Below are 26,215 nucleotides of genomic sequence, written 5' to 3' on the forward strand. Positions count from 1 at the left end.
ACTTGTCATCTGTACACCAAAGCTCTCATTCAGCTGAACATATGCTGAAATTTAAGCATATTGAAACAAAGCCCAAGTCTCAGCCAAACTGAATTCAAAGTGGCTGAGATATTTAGGCCATACTTCTGCAAGACATGCAAGTGTGCGATAAAATTGAAGCATGATCTTAATTTTCCATTAGTACAAAATCATGTTAAAGCATCACCTGCATAATAATGGCTGTTATAACAGTGGCTTTCATCATTAGGTATCAAGCGCAGGGCAACTAAGATAATTAAGGGAGTGCAGCATCTCCCTTATGAGGAAAGGCCGAGGGAGCTGGGTCTCTATAGTTTGGAGAAGAGGAGACTGAGGGGGGACCTTATTAGTGTATATAAATATATAAAGGGGGAGTGTCACGAGGATGGAGCCAGGCTCTTCTCAGTGGCAAACAACAATAGGACAAGGGGTAATGGGTACAAACTGGAACACAAGAGGTTCCACTTAAACTTGAGAAGAAACTTCTTCTCAGTGAGGGTGACGGAACACTGGAACAGGCTGCCCAGGGGGGTTGTGGAGTCTCCTTCTCTGGAGACATTCAAAACCCGCCTGGACACTTTCCTGTGTAACCTCATCTAGGTATTCCTGCTCCGGCAGGGGGATTGGACTAGATGATCTTTTGAGGTCCCTTCCAATCTCTAGCATACTGTGTGATACTGTGAAACGGGTTTTACATGGAAAAACGGTAGTTCTCCCTCTGTAACAGGAGGGTGCTGTGGTCTGCTACCAAATCACCCTGTGGGACATGGAGAGAGGCATGAGCAGGACCCCTATCTTCTGAACATCCATCAGACCATGCTGCAAGGGCTTGCAATGTGTTTTTACATACATATATAGCTGCTTTGCTAAACTGAGGTCCAAGCCCTGAAACTGAAGTTAGAAAGGTAAAGCTAATGCTGTTAAGAAATGCTGTACAGAAATGCTCTCCTTTTAGGCATTTTCAGACAGTAGACATACGGGCAAAAAAAGAGATACTGAGGTGCTTGAATGGGTCCAGAAAAGGGCAACGGAGCTGGGGAAGGGCAATGGAGCACAAGTGTGATGAGGAACGGCTGAGTGAACTGGGGGGTTTAGTCTGGAAAAGAGAAGGCTCAGGGGGAACCTTATCGCTCTCTACAACTACCTGAAGGGAGGATGTAGCCAGGAGGTGGCTGGTCCCTTCTCCCAAGTAACAAGTGACAGGACAAGAGGAAATGGCCTCAAGCTGCACCAGGGGAGGTTTAGACTGGGGATTAGGAACAATTTTTTCACAGAGAGAGTGTTCAGGGATTGGAACAGGCTGCCCAGGGCAGTGGTGGAGTCGCCGTCTCTGAATGTGTTCCCAAACCATGTAGACAAGTCCCTCAGTGACATGGCTTAGTGGTGGCCTTAGCAGTCCAGGGGTAATGGGTGGACTTGGTGATCTTAAAGGTCTTTTCCAACCCAGCTGATTCTAGGATTCTATGATTCCACTTGTGAGGCAAAACAAGTGGATTCCCCCTGAGCAAGGATTCTAAAGTGCAATTTAACAACAGCTTGTTTAGATAGTGCCTGTATGCAAGAGCATTTTCTTTTCTGTTAAACATAATCTTCATATTAGCTTTGTGAAACACATACTATTGGGCTGAAAATACAAACCCCACCTGGTATTTCCTAATCCATCTGCCCAATATGTGACATCTGTATATATTTTTCAGACATATATATAAAAATGGCTTTCCCGTAAAAGACGGAATTCTTTTTTTTGAGTTTGTGAGATTTCACAGTGTAATCATAAGAAAACAATGTACTTTCATTTAATACAAATTTAATCTAATTTTCGTTTAATTCATACCTTGATACGGATCTGGTGTCTAAATTTACCACGTGCATCTGAAAATGCTCATCTAATAGCATATGACAGAGCATAAAAAATTGCCTAAAAAAACCTAGAGTAGGTAAATTCTTCATATATTTCAGTCTTTTAAATTATAATTCAAATTACAAAGAACAAGCACATACATGCATGATTGGGAGAAAAAACCTCAACCCTAGTATTTTTAACTAATTAGTTTTAAAAGCAGGATTTATAGAAATAAAACCACTGAAAACCACTAAATTGCTGTAGATGTTCAGTAGGCCTGAAGTGCTCACTCCAACAGGCAGGTACAACCCCATCACAAAGCAGCGAACCCCTGAAAGCCTTGACATGAGCAATGCTCTTAGGTCACATATTAAAGTGATACTTTGGGATCCGGCACTGCAGTCAGCTGGGACCAGCCCCTGCTGACCGCTTTCGTTGCCAGGCCCCCCACTGCTGCAGCAGTTAATTAGCACAGGGGGTGGAGGACGGATTAGATGTGCTGCAAATACCCAGTCTGGAAACAAGATATGAGGTCCTTGCTGAAAGAAGAAAACTTGCATGATGTGCTTTAAAGAAAATGGAAAATTAAGAATTTCAATCTGTTCTAATGTGTCACACCTGAATAATGGCTCTGCAATTATTGAGCAACATTGCTAGTTTATCTGTAGCTGACCGCACAAGATCAACCCAATTTACTGAGGAAATTTATATATGAAGGGGGGAAAAAAAATATTCCCCAACACTAAAGTAATCTGAATTATTAAAATAATCCATAAATTAAATTATCCAATAAACGAACTCTCAAAAGATAAAAGGCATTACTTCATTATTCTACCAAATTAATATTAACCTGCTTTAAAAAGAAATTGTTCTGCTTCATAGAAATGATAATAGTACATTTTAGCCTCATATTTAGAAATAATGCATGCAAGAATTCATGAATAAAATTTAAAATATACATTGCCAATATGATATAAATCACAAAGGTAAATCTGAATAAACATTACAAAAATAAATTATTGAAACATGTTCTGAAAGATATACACGCTCTCTACCTTCAAGTTACTCTTTATTACTCACTTTCTGGTAACAGTACATTTCCCACAGGGACTGATTATGTAAATCTATACATATAAAAAAAGTATGAAGCATAGTTGAAACAAAAGACCAGAATTCAGACTCAACTTTAATATATCTAAAAGTAAGTTATACCACCTACCATATTCCCTCCTAACTTCCTTCAGTCTCTAATTATGTGACAACTGCAAAACCTATGAATATAATTTGTGAAACTGTCTACACTTTAAGACTCTTAATAGAACTGTAAATTGAAAGAGCAAACAAAAATTCTCCTGCAATGAGTCATACTTTGCAGTAATATTTTAGAAAGAAATATTAAATGGGAACAGATATGGGTCCTGATACTCTCCTTGGAGCCAAATTCATCGCATACATCTGAATATTTAATATGCTGACAAACAGTTATGACAACATCCTTGTTCCTATCACACATACCATTTTGAAGACAGTGATCTTAGCATTCAACTAGGAAAGTAAAAATAACAACACAGTATCTCACAGTCTGTGTTCTTACCAAAATTCTCTGTAGTTTTATGACTGAGGAAATACATATCAATCAAACATTCCTGAAGTGTGTTTCCACCTTTCACGCATCTAGAACTTGATAAATATGTTAATGCTGATCGGCACTGTGAATACACACATTCACAAAGACCCATCTAAAAGTTAATATATCTCCTATTTGATAATTGTCTGCATGCTGCAGTGTGCCAATTTTCAACTCTTCAGCATCATTTGGGTTCTTCTTTACAGCCTGCAAATGATTTTTAAATATGAGAAGAAGGAAGAAGTGAATTGCTGCCAGAGGTGATACAAAGAACAAAAATGGAGTTCCTTCACTTGGAGGATTTTTATCACCTTCATGCTGCATTCAGAGGCAAAAACCTACTCAACAAGTCACTATCAGTGTTTCTGATGTTGGAGGTAAGGTTGCTTAAAATATTAATCTGGTGAGGAGTTAAAACCATAAGCTTATACACACAATGCAGTAACTAGGCTACCTGTCTTTTGTACCTCAAATAAAAAGCAACCTGGATTTATCTTGAGATATTTGAGATATTTTTTTATCTGGGATTTCTACTGTGTACCTTTTGTGTTTTGATATATCATCTGGTACAAAAATACTTCCCAGCCTCAATCTGATCTCAAACAAAGTAACACTAGTACCTATACAAACTGATCTTTTAACTTCTCATCAGATTAATACACTGTCATTTTAGGAAAGACCTATCATCATTTCTACATATATTGTACACCCTAAAGTGGATTATATAAATAAGAGGGAGACAGCAATGCCACTCTAATGCACACGGAACCTGCTGCAGTTTTCCTTGCCACTGAAAAAGTGGTATGAATTACAAGCTAGAGATCTGACAAATTATTATCTCATTTTCTGCGTCTGGGAATTCATTACGATCCCTGCAAGCAACATGCCTCAACCTCACGATTTTCTGATTCGGCTGCAGCAGTGTCAGCGCTTCCCCCATCAAGATAGTTTCCATACCCCTGTTCCTGAGTTTAGTTTATTTTACACTGCTCTTCCCCCTCTTTGATATTGCCTGGTACGTGGCAGGCTCTGAGCTACCCTGGGTGGTCTCCTGTCAGATCCCAGTGATCAGTATCTCTCCCCACCAGTTGCCTTCTGGGGAGACTCCAATCAGCTGGGCTCTTACAGACATCTGACAACTTTATTAGCCAGCTCTGATAGTGCTTCAGAACATCTCCATGGCACACACACCCTTTCTCAAACAATCCCACCTTTGTAGTTGACTTAGAACAAATAATTCTATGAACACTTCAGCTTTTATACTCAATAATAAAGTTGAAATGAAGAGAAATTTCACATCATGTGCAACCCAGGGGTTGGTTTTCACGTTTGGACTCAAAAAATCAATCCTGGATTGATTTTTGTGTATATATTGTTATTGTCAGAGGATTAATTGATGAATTTTTCATTTGATGAGTCAGGTGGAATGGGCTCCAAGGCACACAGTGAGGAGAATTCTAATTTACTCAGCTTCTTGGTGCTAAGCGGCAGAATTACTAGTTGCGGTTACCTACTTTGTTAGATTTCTCCTGCTCAGAAACAATTTTTACAGTATGTTTGAATGCAAAGCTGAATTTCTGAGTGTCTGCACCCCACTTTAAAACTTGCTTCAATTCGAAGTTTCTGAATGGATTTTCATTTGTTTCTTGAAAGTGCCCTTTAGTTTTTAATCTTCTTGCAGATTTTCACACTCACTATCATTAAAACATATTTGGAATTCAGTCTTTGGAAAAAAACAAGCCTAGATTAACACAAGACATCTCAATTCAATAGAAGAAAAAACCTCACAAGTTTCACTTACAATGTACCAGAATTTTTTAATTTTTTTTTTTTACCATGGCTGTCAAACTAAACTAATCCCCACATTTTAGGCTTACCTTTTTGTTTCAAACTCCACAGTAGAAGTTAATCTTTTCACCTATGATGCATTGGAATGTCTGATACAGAAACATACAAGTGATGAAAATCTTAAATCTCAGAACAAAGCTCCTCTAGCTCATTTAGAGGATACAAACGCAACAGGTAGAACTTTTGTGTACAAACCACACAGTGTCGGTTTCTGAGCTGGTGCAAAGGTACCACTCCACATTAAGCTCCCCCACCCTAGCTGGCTCCACATGAAATACTGTTTCTGATGGCAGAAGGGTTCACTGCCTGCTCTGATTTACAGATGAGTCTGCAAGGTTTCATTCAATGCCCTGGCATGTCTGGGGCAGAGAAAGAGCAACCCTATTTTCCCAGGCCAGAAAAGGAAGCAGCAGATGGCATGTGAAATGCCCTTTTACTCCATCATGGAACCTCTTGCAAAGTTTAGGCAGGTTTGCTTGTGCGTTAGAAAGGAAACCCAGCCTGCAGTCACAGCCAAATACCATCAAGATAAGGGTGTTCAATTACTGTGGATAAAAGGATGAACAGGAGCAAGGATCATCTCACAGCTAAAACAGAGAGTCTATAAATACAGAAAGTTCCCAAACTCTGCCACAAATTTCCCTGGACTGTGCTCTTCCAGCACTCTTCTACAGAATGATGTCAACGATGCACATACCATAGAGACAGCAAACAGCACTTCTTAATTGCTATTTAATACAGGCAAATTCAGCAACACTCAAAAAGCCTCACCAGAATTGAATGCTGCTCTGTAAAAAGCACTGTAGAATCATACCAGAAGTCTTGTCTCATAGAAAATCATCACCTAAATTTGTGCTAAGTAGGACCACAGATGTTACATGAGACAAAATGAGAGTGACCAAAGCAAACAAAGAAATGGAAGAAAGAATCATAAAATACAAGTGACATAATGCTCTAGATGCACAACCAGAGTTTAAAGATCAAGCTAAGGACTGGTCTGCTCATCTTTATGGAAGGAAAGCCATTAACAGGGATGACAAAAAGACCAAAGTACTTACTGCCGCCTTTTACAGGAAACTGTCAATGTGTTTCTCATGGCATTTCACCTCTGCAATGCATTTAGAAAACCACTCATCTCCCTCCAACCAAAATGTCCTACTGGCTCATCTCAGTATTGCTGTTACTTCTCAGACGTGTTGAATATGGAACTGATTCTAGTCTTGAATCTCTTTTTCTGAGTGCTCTTTTTGATCATTTTACTATCTGGCGTCTACTCCTCCACTGAAACTGTTCTCACTCAAGTTACTCAAACAACATATTGCCATGCCAAATTTCAGGCCCTGTCTGTACTTCTGCTGTGCATGACAGTTAAATAAAATAAGACACTATTCTCACGACTCTCCTTTCACTTCCCTAGCACCCACCTTCATGTCCCCTTTTTGGGTTATAAACCTCTCTTCTGCAGTGTCTCACTATTACATCTGGTCTACCTGCATCCTCCTCTCCCATCACCCTGTGGCCTCGTTCATTCTCATGTTGTTACTATACTCAGTGCTGTTGACATCCATCTCTTTTTTTTTTACCTCTCTTTTTTTACCTCAGCATCACACAATACAGGTATTTATGACTACACCATAAAAAACTATGTGCATTTACCAAAAGTCAACGTTACAGCACCTAAACTGAATAACCTAATTTCTACCCCAAATCAAAAGGAATTTTCAGAGACAAGTTTAACCCCAAACTTCTAAAGTTACACAGTGCAAAAAATTTCCTCTATGTCCTAATTCATATCCTAATAATTTCTTGTCCAGATGCTAGCAATAAAGCTTAGTTTTGGCTTTATCCCATAGACTGGTATTGTCATGACCAGTTTATTGACTTTAGTTAATTACATTTCTCTTAAAGAACAAATGAAGGCAAAGTTTTGTCACCAAATCTGCAGCACAAGACTCAAGACTATCACAACAACGTGTTCACTCCTTTTGTGCATCATCTACAAGACTCTGACTGCCTTGCTTTGCCCACTAACAACCTTCTACTTCTGGCAATCCTATCAACCCAAAATACCATTTTCCTAGCTCTACATCACCACAGAACTCAATCTCAGCAACTCATTCCTGCCTTTCAGATTTCACCTAACAGCTTTCCATCTTCATACTTCTTTCTTGCATGCTCCCCTACAAAACCATGCTCATGATTTCCCAATGAGAAACAAGTATGTATAAAGTTATTTCTGATGTATCTAAAGAGGCTGTAACATCTTAGGATGCAAATCCTTTAAAAAACTGGATACTTGTTTTCAGGACAGAGATGAACGTCATATATTTGTGGTTTTTAATAGTTATTTTTAGGTTTTATTAGCAGTTACTGCAACATGTCTATAATAATGCATAGTGCATATTAAAAAGAAGAGAGCAAAAAATCCAGATGCATAAAATGGCCAACTATATTTATGACATGAAAGTTTCTACTCAGTGAGATGATGCCGATGGAGTCTGACAATCTCTCATCTTAACACTACCTACAGTCCAGAAGAGAGCTGTGGAAGGCTTTTTATTGCTTTTTTTAGATGTGGATTGACCACACACAGGCATAATTAAGACAATTCAGTCTTCACAATCATGCAATCCTTTGTCTCTGTAATATAAATAAGAGTAGTACCTGGGGAAGCCCAGCACATTTTTCTTTTTATAGTCAATGAAGGGAGAAGTGAATGCCTGGAAGGCAATTCAGAGCACCCGATACAGGGTAGCTGCTTCTGAAAGAGAGGAAAATACTGCCACAGAGAGGGGAGAAAAGAGATGAAGTGTCTTCATCTCTGCCACCTCTGCCATCACAAGCTGCTAATTTAGTGCAAGTAGTAGTGTGATCCCGCAGTCTCAGGTAAACCTTCCAAGGATAGTCTGGATAGCCCTCACAGTGTCCACTGGTGGTGAAGATTTCTGGGATCGTTCCTTTATTGTGTAGTTAAATATCAAGTGATGCATCTGCACGGATAGCATCAGGCATACTACAAACAAAATCAATGGTGATTCAGCTCCTGAAACTAGCAGCTCTAAAATGTTCATAAAATTCACTTCATAAATATTACAAGTATTTAAAAAGTTGTTTTTACCCCATGTAAGCATCTCTGGAATTTCATTTTCCACACCAGAGGTTTTGCAATTATTTTTCACTATTAAATGAATACTGAGAAGTACTCAAAAGTAGGACAAATATTACTGTACTGCTTCTCACAAAAGAGAACTGAAGCAATTGAAAATATGCTTTGTCAAAAATGTCACCGAACTTTTATACATAATACAAATACAGCAAAGTTGCAACCTGATAAAACAGATTTTAAATGAAAGTACTACCCTGCTACTTATAATTCAAAAGACAGTCACTTCATGAAGTTAAGCTGCTTGTTATATAAAATTGAACCAGACCAGCATGAGATTTCATGCAGAATTTTCTGGAGCCTAGCTGTATAACTTTAAAATCTACTACAGAACTTTAACTATGGAACTTCACTGCTATTAATGACCTGATAAAATTTCAAGAGGCTGTTTGGGGTTCAGGCTTTCAGAGCTGTAATCCAGTTCTGAGGCCAGAAATTCATCCTGGATCTCACCTCTGCTGAAGAGAACACTTACGTGGAGGCAAATTTCTGTCTTTGCACCATTTTCACCTGAGGGATCCATTTGAGTTTTAACCCGGGCTGCTGATTTTACTCCCTGAGCACAACTCACCATTGGTTTGAATTTATCTCAAGAGATGGAAACCTTCAGGGTGGAAGGAGAGGGGAAACAAAAGGAGAAGAGGTGTTCCTTAAGGAGGCAAGATTAAGGTAAAAGAGAATTGCCACCTGGGAGGAAAGTATTATTTAACAGCCTTAATTTAAATGTCAAATGCCATACACCATTTTTTAACGCATTCCCACAGAGAAGTCCCAGCTGCCCTTTTTGGATGTACAGGTGTCTGGTGGCTGTGGATCTTCACTGATTGTGAAAGCAAAACCTGCGACTTCTCCATTACTGACAATTAATATCAAAATGCTGAAAGAAATGTAGTTTTCTACCACCTGGCAGAGCACAGTTCAAGCTTCATAACAAATGCCGAGACTCATAACTACACTTAATACAAAGATAGAAAGGAAAGTAATTAATGTAATTCATTAGACTGTCTCAACAGTGCTACTTCTGATGGCAACTTATGAGAGAGTTGTAACCTCATTCTTTGAAATTCCTTCCCTAAACCCCATCTAGCACTGGGACTGCAAACACAATCCGCTTCCTGAGATCAAGGCACAAATCTCTCTCCCAGACTAAGTGAGAGTAAAGACACCAACCTGGGAGACAGTAAACTAGCTGAGAAGAAATACTAAAGTCAACAGCCAACGAAAGACTAGGAAAAAAGCATTCAGCTAAAAAACACTTTAGAGAGGTTTGAAAAATATAATTGTGAACCTTTTTCTGCTGGGGAAAACGCTATCTTTTGTAATCCTCAAATAGCTAAAATTTCTTAACTATCACAATTTCTGGTTTTTGTAAAATGACAGAAGTGCCATTGGAAAAAAAAAAAAAAAAGCCTTATTTGGAAATGATGTTATTCCCACAGGTGCAAATTAAAAACACGCTTACTTTTTTGTATTTGCTATTTAATATTTGTCTTGCGCTATTCACCAGTAATTAATGACATTGTTGTATTATCACTATATAGTCTTGCCGTCACTGGATTTTACTTAACAAACTCAAAACTCTTCAGAAGAAGACGAGAATTTCTAGTCATTAGCATTATCCACTACCCATTAAATAGTATAATTTAATTAAGAGGAAAACCCCTTGATATTTCCAAATAATCAAACCACCACTCTGATGTCTCACAAAATAACCTGTGCTGCTTTTAACAATCATGTTTCAACCTGCAAAAAAAGGGATTCTTTTCTAGAAGCATCAATAACTGCTCTCACTCTTCCACTGCACAATCTGTTGTGAGGCAGACATCCAAAGTCATCTCAAAACACTGCATGAGTGTTGATTTAAAGGTTAACTAGTCATCTTCTTTTTTTTTTTTTTTTGCCTCCTCTCCCCACGTCTTCTGTAGAGTTGCTCAATTAACTTCCAAATATCATTGGATATATGCAGACTCAGAGTCAACTTAGAGCATAAGATATGCAACCGCATCCATGGCAGCATCAATTTAGATTTCCTGGTCTCTGAACTCAACCTCTGGCAGAATGCAACCACAGGCTGGATTACTGGGTAAAGGACCCCTTCAAGAGGCATGCCTGTGGATTGTCCAAACAGTCCTACCTGGACTGACCTGGTCGGCCGCTGTGGAAGCCGAACAGCTCCGTGAGCCCAGGACACGAATTTGCATGCCACAAACTCCGACCATGGGCAGAGGAGCATCCATCTGCACCTGTCAATCTACAGACCACTTCATTCTGGTCTTCAAATTCCTTGGCAGGTCTAGATTTCCTCTCCCACACTAAACTTTCTGTACCATTTGCATCTAGCCATATAAACCAGTCATGTTCTGGACTCATGCCTAAAATCCCATCTCTGGAGTGCTCCTCTTGCATGGTACATTCCCACCAAATACGGAAAGAAGATACTGGCCAGATCCAGGATTTAGTATTAAAATATTCACTGATAACAACATGCTATTTTTTTCCTCTGTTTTCCTTATTTCCTGTTTTCTTCTGTTGCTTCACATCAGAATTTCCAAGTATCGCCTAACTGATCGTCTTCTTTATTCATCAAATATCAAATTTGATGAAAAAAGGCATAATTATTCCATTGGCTATAGGTACCTCTTTTTTGCAGGGTTTTTTTAAGATACTGTAAATACTTTGGTTTTAATTTATAGTACCATAGAATCATTTAGGTTGGGAAAGACCTTTAAGCTCATCCAGCCCAACTGTTAACTCAGGACTGCCAAGGCCACCACTAAGCCGTGTCACTAAGGGCTTTATCTACATGGTTTGTGAACACTTCCAGGGATGGTGACTCCACCACTGCCCTGGGCAGCCTGTTCCAATCCCTGAACACTCTCTCTGTGAAGAAATTGTTCCTAGTCCTCAGTCTAAACCTCCCCTGGTGCAGCTTGAGGCCATTTCCTCTTGTCCTGTCACTTGTTACTTGGGAGAAGAGATCAGCCACCTCCTGGCTACATCCTCCTTTCAGGTAGTTGTAGAGAGCAATAAGGTGCCCCCACAGCCTTCTCTTCTCCAGACTAAACCCCCCAGTTCCCTCAGCCGTTCCCCATCACACTTGTGCTCCATTGCCCTGCACCAGCTCCGCTGCCCCTCTCTTGACCTACTCCAACACCTCAGTGTCTCTCTTGTAGTGAGATGCCCAGAACTGAACACAGGATTCAAGGTGCGGCCTCATCAGTGCCCAGTACAGAGGGATCATCACTGCCCTGGCCTTGCTGGCCACACTGGTGCTGATACAGGCCAGGATGCCACATTGGCACTGGTGTCCAAATATGACATATCAACAGTCATATTCAGCTGACTGTTGACCAACACCCCCAGGTCCTTTTCCATGAGCAGCTTTCCAGCCACTCTTCCCTGAGTTTTGAGCACTGCGGGGGGCTGTTGTGGCCCAAGCGCAGGACCCAGCACTTTGTCTTGTTAAACCTCATCTCACTGGCACATCAGTCCAGATGACAATCTACTCACTGACTCACTGGCCTAAAGCAAAGTTAGTCTCTTCTTTCTTGTGCTTTGAATGCCCAACGAAAAATAATTTGCAGATTGCTGCTGGTGCTGCTACTGTAGATGTATTTTTCCTTTTTTTTGCTATCTAATACACTTCATTTCAACAAAGGTTTTAAAATTTATTAATAAGAAGTTAGTTCTCCTTCTTCCATCCATAGGCTTCTGGGTTAAGATATGTGAATGTGACATGGATATAACATTATTATTCATGCATGTATTACACCATATTCATACTCAATATTTAATGTGAAGCCCAAGCACACACAATTCTAAACACACTCTGCTAATTAGCTGAATGTTAAGCTTACATCCTGGAATAAGATTTTTTTTTTATTTTTCTAGGGTTTTTTTTCTCTAACTTGCATCTACCATTACTCTACAAAAGTGAGAACATTGAGAACATTTATGACCACCAGAGCAGAAATGTATTGCCAAATTGTTTCTTTTACCTTTCTACACAATCCCTTGGAAATTATTTAGGACATCTCAGTGCAAAGTTCATGTGGGTAGTTTTCTTCTAAGATTTCCATAGTAATTTTCAAAATTGCTAGCACCTTTATGTTGTTAATCTAAGTCCATCTGCACCACTTCAATCTTAGCAGCTTTATCCACTTGTTGGTTGTTCTGGTGTTCCTCAGTGGCCCAACTCTTGGGTACATGGGCGTCTACATGGCGTATCTTCACCACCAGGTTCTGCACCCGGGCAGCGATATCTTGCCACAGTGCAGCAGCCCAGATGGGTTTACCTCTGCGTTGCCAGTTGCTCTGCTTCCATTGCTGCAGCCACCCCCACAGGGCATTTGCCACCATCCATGAGTCAGTATGGAGATAAAGTACTGGCCACTTTTCTCATTCAGCAATGTCCAGGGCCAGCTGGATGGCTTTCACCTCAGCAAACTGACTCGATTCACCCTCTCCTTCAGCAGTTTCTGCAAGTTGTTGTCAAGGACTCCATGCGGCTGCCTTCCGTCTCCAATGCTTTCCCACAATACGGCAGGACCCATCAGTAAACAAGGCATACTGCTTTTCACTTTCTGACAGTTTATTATATGGTGGGGCCTCTTCAGCACGCATCACCTCCTCCTCTGGTGACATTCCAAAATCTTTGCCCTCTGGCCAGTCCATGATGACTTCTAGAATGCCTGGATGACTGGGATTTCCTATTCGAGCTCGTTGTGTAATTAGTGCAGCCCATTTACTCCATGTAGCATCGGTTGCATGATGTGTAGAGGAGATCCTGCCTTTGAACATCCAGCCCAGCACGGGCAACTGGGGTACCAGGAAGAGCTGTGCTTCAGTGCCAATCACCTCTGAAGCAGCTCGAACCCTTCATAGGCTGCCAGTATCTCTTCCTCAGTTGCAGTATAGCTGGCGTCAGATCCTTTGTATCCCCGACTCCAAAAACCAAAGGGTCGGCCTTGAGTCTCCCCTGGAGCTTTCTGCCAGAGGCTCCAGGTAGGACCATTCTCCCCAGCTGCAGTGTACAGTACATTTTTTACATCTGGCCCAGTTTGGACTGGTCCAAGGGCTACTGCATGAACTATCTCACATTTAATTTGCTCAAAGGCTTGTTCTTGCTCAGGGCCCCATTTAAAATCATTCTTCTTCTGGGTCACATGATAGAGAGGGATTACAATCAAACTAGTTCAGGATATGCATTCTCCAGAAACCCACAGCACCCAAGAAAGCTTGTGTTTCTTTCTTATTAGTTGGTGGACACATTGCTGTTATCTGGTTGATCACATCTGTGGGGATCTGGCGACGTCCATCTTGCCATTTTATTCCCAAAAATTGAATCTCCTGTGCAGGCCTCTTGACCTTACTCTGTTTTATGGCAAAACCAGCTTTCAGCACGATTTGGATTATTTTCCTCCCTTTCTCAAAGACTTCTTCCACTGTATCACCCCACACAATAATGTCATCGATGTATTGCAGGTGTTCTGGAGCTTGCCCCTGTCCAGTGCATTCTGGATCAGTTCATGGCAGATGGTAGGGCTGTGTTTCCACCCCTGGGGCAGTCAGTTCCAAGTGTACTGGACACCCCTCCAAGTAAAAGCAAACTGTGGCCTGCACTCTGCTGCCAAAGGAATTGAGAAGAATGCACTGGCAATATCAATCGTGGCATACCACTTGGCTGACTTTGACTCCAGTTCACACTGAAGTTCTAGCATGTCCAGTACGGCAGCACTCAATGGTGGTGTGACTTCATTCAGGCCACGATAGTCTACCATTACTCTCCACTCTCCATTAGACTTTCACACTGGCCATATGGGACTATTAAAGGGTGAGCGGGTCCTGCTGATCACTCCCTCACTCTCCAGTCTACGGATCAGCTTATGGATGGGAATCAGGGAGTCTCGGTTGGTGCGATATTGCCGCCGGTGCACTGCTGTGGTCACGACTGGCACTTGTTGTTCTTCGACCTTCAGCAACCCCACAACAGAAGCATCCTCTGAGAGACCAGGCAAGGCGGACAGCTGCTCAATTTCCTCAGTCTCCAAAGCAGCAATACCAAAAGCCCATCAGTACCCTCTTGGGCCTTTGAAGTACCCTCTCCTGAGGTAGTCTATGCCAAGGATGCATGGAGCCTCTGGACCAGTCACAATGGGGTGCTTTTGCCACTTCTTGCCAGTCAGGCTGATTTCAGCCTTCAGTACAGTCAAGTCTTGGCATCTTCCTGTCACTCCAGAAATAGAAATGGGTTCCACCGCTTGACAGCTTGATGGCATCAGGGTACACTGTGCACTGGTATCTACTAGAGCCTTATACTTCTGTGGGACAGATGTGCCAGGCCATCTGATCCACACAGTCCAGTAAATCCGATTGTCCTCTATGTCCACCTGGCTGGAGGCAGGGCCCCTCTAACAGTCATCACAACATTGGTTACTTACATCTTGTTGACAGGGATTAGTCTTCATTACAGGAGCTGGAGTAAAATCAGCTGTTCCACTCCATCTGGGAACCTGCTCACCAGAAACTGAAGCCACAGCTTTCATGGGCTGATCAGCCTTGACCTTTGTTTTCCTCTTCAATTCATGCTCCCGTTCCTCCAGATCTGAGGCAGGTTTTCTATCCCACTTTCTCACGTCTTCTCCGTGATCCTGCAGGTAATGCCATACGGTGGCCCGTGGTGTATACCTTCTATATTTTCTCTCTTGAGCAGTAGGATGCCTTTTGTTAATAGCTGAGATGTGGGTTGGTACATGTGGGGAGCTGGATAAATCCCACAGATCATCTCTCAATTGTTTGAACTCCTGAGACAGTTTTTCCACAGCTGAAATGATGGAAGGGGTGAGATTGTCTTCGAACTCTCGGAATTGACAAATCATTTCATCCACTCTTGGTGGTGCTATATCATTCCAGGTTATTGCTGCCAATGAGAGGGCATATGATGATGGTGCATTCCGTGTAAATTTCCGCCACATGGGTTGTGAACATTCGACTTCATCTGGATCTATGGATGCATTCCCTGCATCCGGCCTACGATAGATCATCTCTACAACGGCTGATGCCCGAAGACACTGGATGCCTTTCTCTAGAGCAGTCCACTTGGCCGAACGACTCATAACATTGTCGTTGTATGGAAACCTTTCTTTCACAGCTGCCAAGAGCTGCTTCCAAAGGCTGAGGGACTTTTTCTCTTTTGCAATTGCTACTGCACTTGTCACTGGGGTTGGTGTAGCTGCTGTGCTTGGAGCTGGAGTAGTTGCGCTGTTGCCGTCACAGTCTGAGTAGCTGCTGTACTTGTTGCTGGGGCTGGTATAGCTGCTGTACTTGGAGTTGGAGTAACTGCATTTTCCGTTGCAGTAGGAGTCTGAGTAGCTGCTGTACTTGTCACTAGGGTTGGTACAGCTGCTGTATTTGTAGTTGGAGTAGCTGCGTTGTTGGTTGCTTTGCCATCAGATCCAGGGACATTTTTTTCATTTTGAAGGTGCTGGATGGTGTTGAATAGGGCTTTGTAAGCATCAGCCAAGCCCCAGCACTTTGCCATGATCTGTCCCTCTCTGGTATGACCAGGATGACAACACACCTCATTTAAATGTTCTAGTAATTTTTCTGGATTTTGCACTTGTTCAGTGGTGAAGTTCCAAAACACTGGAGGGGTCCACTGGCCTAGATACTTGCCCATACTATCCCACACACCCTGCCATTCATGACTGTCCAGCCTCGGGGAAAACCTCTTGGTCCTCCTGTATCCTTGTCTAACCCTAGACAAGACCCAAACCCAACGCTGCTTAACTTTCAAGATCAGATGAAATGGTCATGGGTAAAGCACACTCTGTATGCTTGCCAACATGGTGATCTCCATCACAATCAGCAGGCAGGTCTCAAGGGTACTCAAAGGCTATTCAAAACCTTCAGAACTCTCAAATGATGCTGTGAACGGTCTGGTTGGGGGCTGGGAAGGTAAGAGAATGTCTCCTTCACAGGCTGACCACCCGAGGAGGGGAAAAAAGATGTGTAATTGCTGATCACTTCTGTTATATACTTCCCAAAGTATAGAGGTGATGACCACACTGGGAACGCAAGCCAAATCAGTTTCATGATCAATGATTCTATTGTATTATAAGTCATTTCCATAAAGTACAATGAAACAAGAACCTTAGCCCAAGCCCCCCACCTGATAAACACTAACACAGCAAATACCGGCTGTAAGTGAGGTACGACATGCTGGAACTGTGAGATCAAGAGCAACAACTTTGAGAGCCAATAAATCAGCACTGTGACAAGTGACTAATTAATCTGAAATCCTATTAATCCGAAACAATAAATGTTTATCACAAATATGATTAGACACACTCTAGTCAGATCTCTTGTTATCTCAACCCTTCGTGCCCCACGTTGGGCGCCAAAAAGAACTGTCATGGTTTAAGCCCAACTGGCAACCCAGAACGACACAGCCGCTCACTCACTCCCTTCCTTCCTCCCCCCACTCCCAGAGGGATGGGGAGGAGAATCGAAAGAATGTAACTCCCACGGGTTGAGATAAGAGCAGTCCAGTAACTAAGGTATAACACAAACACTACTGCTACCACCAATAATAATAATGATAAGAGAAATAACAAGGGAAGAGAATACAACCGCTCACCACCCACCGACCAATGCCCAGCCCGACCCGAGCAGTGCTCTAGCCCTTCCAGTAACTGCCCGCAGTTTATATACTGGGCATGACATGCTGTGGTATGGAATACCCCTTTGGCTAATTTGGGTCAGGTGTCCTGTCTCTACTTCCTCCCGGCTTCCCCTTCTCCCTGGCAGAGCATGAGACTCACAAAGTCCTTGGTCAGAGTAAACATTACTGACCAGCAACTGAGAATATCAGTGTTATCAGCGCTGCTCCCAGGCTGAAAGTCAAAACCACAGCACTGCACCAGCTACTAAGGAGAAAAATGACTGCTACTGCTTAACCCAGGAGAGGGGATATCTATGGATGTTAAAGGTGAAACTCTCCTCTGAACTGAAACCAGATACAAATGGCAGCTTTGTGTAAACTGTCTTTTGTTTGTTTGATTTCCCAACATATCTGATAAATTTTAATGAATTTTTCAGTCTTTTTGGCTCTACTGAAAGTAATATCAATCAAGCCAATACCATTCCATTTCACATACAGAATCCACACATCTCTGTATAAGTAACTGTGGTTACTAACCCTAAGTGCAACCATACAAAAAAAGATAAAGTGACTACCAGCCAACTATTACAGAATGGAATATAATAAACAACGGTCCAGTCTTGCAAAAGAACCACTTTGAATGGTGACAATACACAGCAGCAGTGAAAAAGGTGTTATCTCTGCATTTTACATGACCAGTATCCAGCAAAAAGAGTTACTTTTAATTTACCTGAATCGACAATCATTGAGGCACTCAAGGTGCAGCCCCTTAATGACATTTCCTTTTTCAAAATTAGTTAGAACTTCGTAAGAACTTAATATTTTCAGAGCAACCTTAAAATTCATCATGTGCCTGAAATTATCTACCTGAAAAGTTACGTACTTACAAGCTTTAATTAATTTTCATTTTAAATTGTAAATTTCTGATCTGACCTGTTTTCAAACAGATGATACATCCCTGAAAGCTTTCCTAATAAAATACAAGTTTTATTCACCTACACAGAATCAGCATTTTCTAGTACAAAATACACACTCCCCACGTTTTCTGATATTCTCCTGATACCTGATTTTGGCAATCAGGAGACCAGTGTCAAAGGCTGTTACGCCTGTATCCGAGAAGAACACACACAAAACCAGAAGTCATATAAAACAATGTATATCTGTCCTTCTTTTCATAACGAGACTTTTCTGGAGATTTTAGAGGGATTAACACCCTTTATGTGCATTTATCTTGCACAGAATTCTGTAATAAACCATTTTTAAGAATTAAATATATTAAACTCAAGTGCAAAATAAAATTTCCAGCATTTGCTGAAGAGATGCCAAAGACATTTGCAGTACAATCCAAAACTAATTCTACGGCAGTCACTTATTCTGCTAAAAAATCCAAAAAATTGCTAAAAACCAACCTTTACTTACATTACTGAGCTAAAGGTTGGTTCATTCACTTGTTAACAGGATGAATATTCTAAAGTATATTTATTTAGTTTAATCACAAATAAACATACAAGTAGCTGCACTGCAGAGGTGTGCTACTATTTGGCAAACAATTACCTAGAAATTTCCACCTCACCAACAAGGATGAGATTTTAAGAAAAAGAACACTTAACAGTTCACGCTGAAAATGGAAAAGCACAATATTATGATAAATTCTGTACAGTGAATTGCAGACATGCAATGTAAGTTACAATAACTGGAAACATTATCACCAATATGCAAAACTGGAACATTTTCAGGCCAATATGCAATTACCCACATTTACAATGAAGTATCACTGTCATTCCCACAGTCAATGCAGCCACACTGAGACCCTTGTGATACAAGAGCACACTAACAGCATTGCTCCTGACACAGTACCACTTTTGAGAAGAGCATTCAAGCCTCCCTCTCAAGCTTTCTCCCAGCACTAAGTGCTCTGTTCTAGCTATGGGTTCGAAGCGGAAAGCTGCAGGAAAGGGAGGGTCAATATGATATCTCTATCTATTTCTATAAATTTTACATTGTAAGAGTGGAAATTTTAAGATGCAAAGGAAGAATGTTCAAAACAAAGAAGATAAGAATTAGATCGATAAATAATAATATGATTTTAACCCTCACCTGATAAGTTTTACGATTCCTCAGACTGCAACACAATTATTTTGGTATGACAAGAATTTTTAACACCACATGCACTATTCTTCACTCTTTTACCTTGTTATTTTTGCTGGTATATTTGCATTAATAGAAATTATCCATATCTATTTTAATACAAATTTGATGCTGCTGCTTATTTTTCTAAGTGCAATTTTGAAAACCAACATTTGTAAAGAAAAAATTAAAAAATTAAAAATTACCCATGCTCAGGCTTAGCTATGTTTATACAAACAGACAAAGACAGCAGTGGTACAAAGCATTTTGGGAATCCTAACAGGACAAAAGCTGCCTTTGTAGTTAGACCACAGCGGCCCTACAAGTCTTCAAGGTGACACAGTTGAGGAGGGAAGGGGGAAGCACCACACCAGTGGCAGGTGTGGAATGTTTAATCTAGCATTGAAAGGCCACCATTCCCAACACATGGCAATTGGGCTAACAGGATTGACATCCAGGGGACTCACTCAGCAAGTACACCAACCTCTGAATGGTGGGGGCTTCTCCCAGCAGCTGCCTGAATGTCAATCAGCCGAAGGGGAATGTTACAGGGGTCACCACTTGGGGCTGGTTCTCTATGCCTGACATTTCTATCCGTTAGTCAGGAAGACAATGGGAGAGCCACAAAGCCCAAGCATTACCATAGTCCCATTCAGTGGCACAACAAAATTGAGGGGAGTGGGAAAGGTCTCCAACACAAAATGATCAACAGGAGAACAACTCAACCTACCCTCCTCCTCAAGGGAAAGATCAGGAGAGCGCCATGGCACCAAGCACTCCCAGGCTATGGAGACAGCAGCAGCTCTGCGAGGGAAGGTTAATCCCACACAAAGGCATCATTTTTCAGTTCAACACTAAAGTTTAGTAAAAGCTTATTTCCAGGCAAAACTGAATGTCCATGTTTGACCTTGTGGGCAATGTCCTTTCAGTGTAAGCAGCCTGGATTTTGAAAAAACTTTAAAAGGCAATTTACAAGTCAAAGGAACAGTTGTAGAATATTATAAATTAAGAGATTCATAATTTGGTTGCACAGAATAATTAATACAATTAGATATCTATTAATCCATAAATCCATAGCAAGATGAAACAGAAACTTATTTAGGAGAGAAACAATAATAACTGGAGAATCAGTTCCTGACAAAACCACAGTTAAAGCAGCCTTGTCTATCACGAAGGTTGACAGTCTTTACCTTTGTACCACAGGCAAGTTAAAACCAACAGTTTTGCAAACAACTAAAATATGCAAGATACCAGCATTTAGATGGGAGCCGGGTTTAAGTCATCCAAACAGAGCGAAATGATTTGAAATCTCCTTTTGACTTTGCTAATAATCCAGTGTTAAATAAACTGCTTAACTTAACTTTGCCTCTACATTTTATTTTCCAGAAAGGATTCGTGACTTTTACCAGAATAAATATATATATATGTGTATACATATAAAAGGATGGAGGGTCACACATGGTACATGTGGAGCATAAACCCTATGGTTAATACATGCATATAGGTTAAGAATAAGTCTGCATGAAAAAACTGAGTACAAACTGACATTAAAAGTTCAATTACCTACAGAGATAGAAGATCAGGATCTAAAAATAATGAGGAGATACTTGTGAAGAGACACGAGAAACTGCACACTGTCTGGCAACACAGTCTGTCAGGAGTTAGAATTTCAGTTACACTGGAATTTTATGTACAGAAGAATATTGTGACATGAAAGCATAGCTCCAGCCCTTCACTTAAAGGGGGGACTGTGCAGGTCAGTGCCACTCGGGAGTATTACTGACCAATTTGTCAGCATGTCCTCATGCATAAACAAGATAAAATCTAAAGGAATTGCACTTTCACCTGAAAGAACTGAGTTCCGAGATCCACATGTTCTTGAAAACAATTAAAACAGCATACACTTGCGAATAATGGCTTATATCCAGAACTACGCGTATGCATTTTGTCGAACACTGTCCCTCATTTGTGATGATTTTTATCCTTCAACCTCTCCTAAGCATTAAGAAAAGGGCACTGAAGCTCACTGTACCCAAGCAGGTTTTTTCTTAATTAAGAAGTTCAGTAAAAACATTCATAAGCCAAACACAAGAGACATTACACGCTACAGTGTGAACATTTTGTAGGAACATTTCTCACAGAAACTAAAATTGGATTTCTTAACCTTTCAACCTAAAATTCAGAACAAATAGCTTATAATTCAAATAGGTGAAAGAAAAACCTCTTTCTACATAGTACACTGACACAAACTCTCAAAAATATCATATTCTGACTACAGGAATGTGAGAAAAAACCAAAGCACTCAGTTGCTGCAGATTTGTTTCTCTTTGTGAGATTTTATCGCATTTTTTTTTTCTGCCTGTACAGTGGCAAATACAGCTTTAAATGTCTGCATGGCGAAAGTGATGTGCTGTAAAAGCAGTATCTTCATATGGTTTGAAAGGCTGGGATTTCTATTTGGTTGCATGGTCAGATTGGTTTTCTTTTTTGATAGAATATTCTTCTAGTCTTTCAAAAAATGTACGAAAAGCAGAAGTTTGCATACCCCTGTAAGTCAGGGTTATGGACTTTGCAGGTCAAAAGGATTTCCTCATAACTTGTAATAAAAAATGGAAATGAAATAGGAATATTTCAGATTGGCATCCACCATACAATACTCTGAGCTAAGCGTTACACACAAAGTTGTTAGAAGTTGCTTTGGAAGAGCCAAGTCAAAGAATTAAAACAAAACCCTAAAGTGATGGAAATCAAAACAAAGCTTATATGGCATGTATTCAGTGTACCACACACTTGAGGGAATATATACAAATTCCACCTGTACACTCCTATGGTCTATAACCATTCATGGTTTAAAGACATGGTTAAAACAAAAAGAGGGAAAGATCCATTTTGTCATAAAATGAGTCCTGAATACAGAAGAAATCAGGTCAGTATGCATCATTCTCTCACTACTGGTAAATACAAAAGGTTAAGCTTCTATCTTTCAAAAATGAAGCAACAAAATAGCTCTTAAGTACATTCCTTTATTTGTTTAGGTTTTGTTTTCCTCTAATCATAACATCTTCCTTTTTGTTTTGGGTTTTTTTCCTGTTCTTTTTGTTTGGTTTTGATGTTTATTTGTTGTTGCTGTTTCATAGAATCATAGAATCATCAGCTGACTCCTTTCTGAAAGACTATTTTCAAACTACTCACAAAAAAAGTATTTTTCAGTCACGTTGCTGCAAAAGAAAAATTATTTAGGCCTAAGAAGTAAAAAAAAAAAATAAAATTATGATCTCAGAATGCTATATATATACATTACTCAGAACTGTTATGTTACTTATTATTACTACCTATCATTCACAAAGTAGTACTAGGAAATGCCAATGAATAACATAAAAGACATGCAGGCTGAACAACAATGCAAAAGAAAGCATTATAAATGAGCACCTTCCTATTGCGTAAAGTGAACTGTCTGTGGATCAATACGAAAGAAAGCAGGACTAGACTCGTCTTTTGCACAGCTCATTTTTCACAGCTGACCTTCAGTTTGCTCAAATACATAACATCACCATAGTCTATTCATTTCCCTGTAAAAGCAGATTTCTCAAGGATAAGATACTAGGTCTCTGAAAAAGTAAATCTTCTTTAGTTAAGCACCAGGCAATGGAAAAAAAAAATATTTAAGACATCACTCACAAAGGATGAAATCAAAGCATGAAAAATGACTGGTTACAAACAAAAGCAAACCTATATCAAGTAACTTCTCATATAAAAGTATATTGAGAAAAACAGAACCCAATCCCTGGTCTTTGGTAACTTTTGAACAGTATTACTATTTCCCTTACTCTCCCACAAAACGGGTCATTACAAATCTTAAAACCATTTCAGAGCTACCATAGAATCATAGAATAGTTAGGGTTGGAAAGGACCTTAAGATCATCCAGTTCCAACCCGCCTGCCGTGGGCAGGGACACCTCACACTAAACCATGTCACCCAAGGCTCTGTCCAACCAGACTTTAAACACCACCAGGGATGGAGCATTCACAACTTCCTTGGGCAACCCATTCCAGTGCCTCGCCACCCTAACAGTAAAGAATTTCTTCCTTATATCCAATCTAAACTTCCCCTCTTTAAGTTTTAATCCATTACCCCTTGTCCTATCACTACAGTCCCTAACGAAGAGTCCCTCCCCAGCATCCTTGTAGGCCCCCTTCAGATACTGGAAGGCTGCTATGGGGTCTCCACGCAGCCTTCTCTTCTCCAGGCTGAACAGCCCCAACTTTCTCAGCCTGTCTCCATACGGGAGGTGCTCCACTCCCCTGATCATCCTCGTGGCCCTCCTCTGGACTTGTTCCAACAGTTCCATGCCCTTTTTATGTTGAGGACACCAGAACCGCACACAATACTCCAAGTGAGGTCTCACGAGAGCAGAGTAGAGGGGCAGGATCACCTCCTTTGACCTGCTGGTCATGCTCCTTTTGATGAAGCCCAGGATACGGTTGGCTTTCTGAGCTGCGAGCATACATTGAAGCCGGCTCATGATCATTCTCTCATTGACCAACACCCCCAAGTCCTTTTCCACAGGGCTGCTCTGAATCTCTTCTTTGCCCAACCTGTAGCTGTGCCTGGGATTGCTCCAACCCAGGTGTAGGATCTCGCACTTGGCATGGTTAAACTTCATCAGGTTGGCATCAGCTCACCTCACAAGCGTGTCGAGGTCCCTCTGGATGGCATCCCTCCCCTCCGGCATATCAACCGAACCACACAGCTTGGTGTCATCGGCAAACTTGCTGAGGTCACACTCAATCCCGCCGTCCATGTCACCGACAAAGATGTTGAACAAGACCAGTCCCAACACCGATCCCTGAGGGACACCACTCACTACTGGTCTCCAGCCGGACACCGAGCCATTGACCACAACTCTTTGCGTGCGGCTATCCAGCCAGTCCTTTATCCACCGAGTGGTCCACCCATCAAATTGACGTCTCTCCAATTTAGAGACAAGGATGTCATGTGGGACAGTGTTGAATTCTTTGCACAAATCCAGATAGATGACGTCAACTGCTCTACCCCTGTCCATCAGTTCCGTAGCCCCATCATAGAAACCACCAAATTGGCCATGCAGGATTTCCCCTTAGTGAAGCCATGCTGGCTGTCACCAACCACCTCCTTGTTTTTCATGTACCTTAGCATGCCTTCCAGGAGAATCTGCTCCAAGATTTTGCCAGGCATAGAGGTGAGACTGACTGGTCTGTAATTCCCCGGGTCATCCATTTTTCCCCTTCTTGAAAATGGGGGTTATATTTTCCTTTTTCCAGTCATCGGGAACTTCACCTGACTGCCATGACTTTTCAAATATGATGGACAGTGGCTTAGCAACTTCATTTGCCAGCTCTTTCAGGACCTGCGGATGGATTTCATCAGGTCCCATGGACTTGTGTACATTCAGGTTCTTAAGATGGTCTTGAACCAGATCCTCTCCTACAGTGGGTCCAAGGTCTTTATTAACACAGTCCCTGCTGTTCACAAAAACGGCAGACAGGCACCAGCAAACAAACTGCTTTGAGTCCTGACCCATTTCAGTGTCCTTTGGATGTTTAGGGTCACCCAAACAGATGACCTTGCCCTTTGGCGATGGAAAGCAGTTTCTCAGTTTTATCCTAAGAAACTCAAAAAACCACAATATTACTTTTAAACGATCCTGTCTCTTCTTAAGATTAATATTGCATGACATAGGGGTTCACTGGAAAAAAATATTTTTTTTTTCAGATTCTGGAAAATGAAGAATTTATTTACATAAAGCAGTCAGAAGACTTTAAAAACTTCATTTTCTGCTTTAATAAGAGCAGTAGAAACAAAAAGGAACTACGGACCTTTTAAAATATCATTAGTACTCAGTGTTCTTTTCCACAAGACTGTGTAACACTACAAACAGCTGAACTACAGTATCTTGAGGGGAAAATGCAAAAAAAAAACCCAAAAAACCACGTTTCCCCATCAAAACCCACAGTTTTCCTTTAAGTAAACTCGTATCTTGAAAAGAATATCAACATCGAGATGCTGGCCATGGTGTCACAGAAAGCAGTGTCATTTTTAGGCTTGCTACAGATTTTTTGCATAGCTGGTTTAATCACCTTACTTTCACTGCACCTGCTACTGCATCTTGGTTATCACTACAAGTAAAATGTGTTTAGTTCCCTTTCTTTTCCCCCTTGAAAGTCTGCTCAGAAGTGGGGCTATACGCACCCATTGCATTAAGCACAGTGCAATCCTCCTGCTTTGGCTGCACTCCCCACACAAATGTTACATAGGACAGGTAAAATAATAAAAATTGTGAAAACTTTGAAATAAAGTGATTCAGTTTCAGATTCACAATCATCAGATCAACAGTGTAAGCACCATCATTTTGCAGAGCTTGTCAGAAAGACAAAGTGTAGACACAGAACATTTATTTTTCATCTCAGCATTTCTAAAGATTTGAGTCAAAAATTAAAAAAATGTAAGCATCCCTGCCAAAAAGTTGAAGTGTTTAGATTCAGAAATGTTGGTAGTAGGAAGAGCAGGTTATCTCTTCATGGAGGCATCCTCTGACAACAGACTTTGTCTTTAAAGCATATGACCTCTGACAGTTCAAATAGGAGCATCGGCATGTACTGTTTGGATATCATCCATAAATGATAACACCACGTACTGCAAGGGCCTCTGAACAGAACCTCTCCCCGGGTTTGTGGACTCTGAAGCGCTTGTTCACGTCACACAGCCAACTAGGCACTTCTCTTTCAACTCCTCTTTTTCCTCTCCAGAGCCTTGTCTTTCTTCCTGATCCTTCTAACAAGCAATGCTGGCAATACTATTCTGTCTTGGGCAGTAAAGTCCAAAGCCTCCTGAGAAGCCTCTTGATGATTATTCAGTTAAGGATCACACTTTTAAACTCTATTTCTTTT

At 40.9% G+C, this 26,215-nt stretch overlaps 1 protein-coding gene across 3 annotated transcripts in view; it reads right to left on the reverse strand.

Moving 5' to 3' along the window:
- Positions 1–26,215, reverse strand: part of ARB2A (ARB2 cotranscriptional regulator A) — a 271,521-nt gene that overhangs the window by 186,184 nt on the left and 59,122 nt on the right. The window lies entirely within an intron of this gene.

Source organism: Psittacula echo (genome assembly GCF_963264785.1).
Source record: "Psittacula echo genome assembly, chromosome: Z".
NCBI lineage: Eukaryota > Metazoa > Chordata > Aves > Psittaciformes > Psittacidae > Psittacula > Psittacula echo.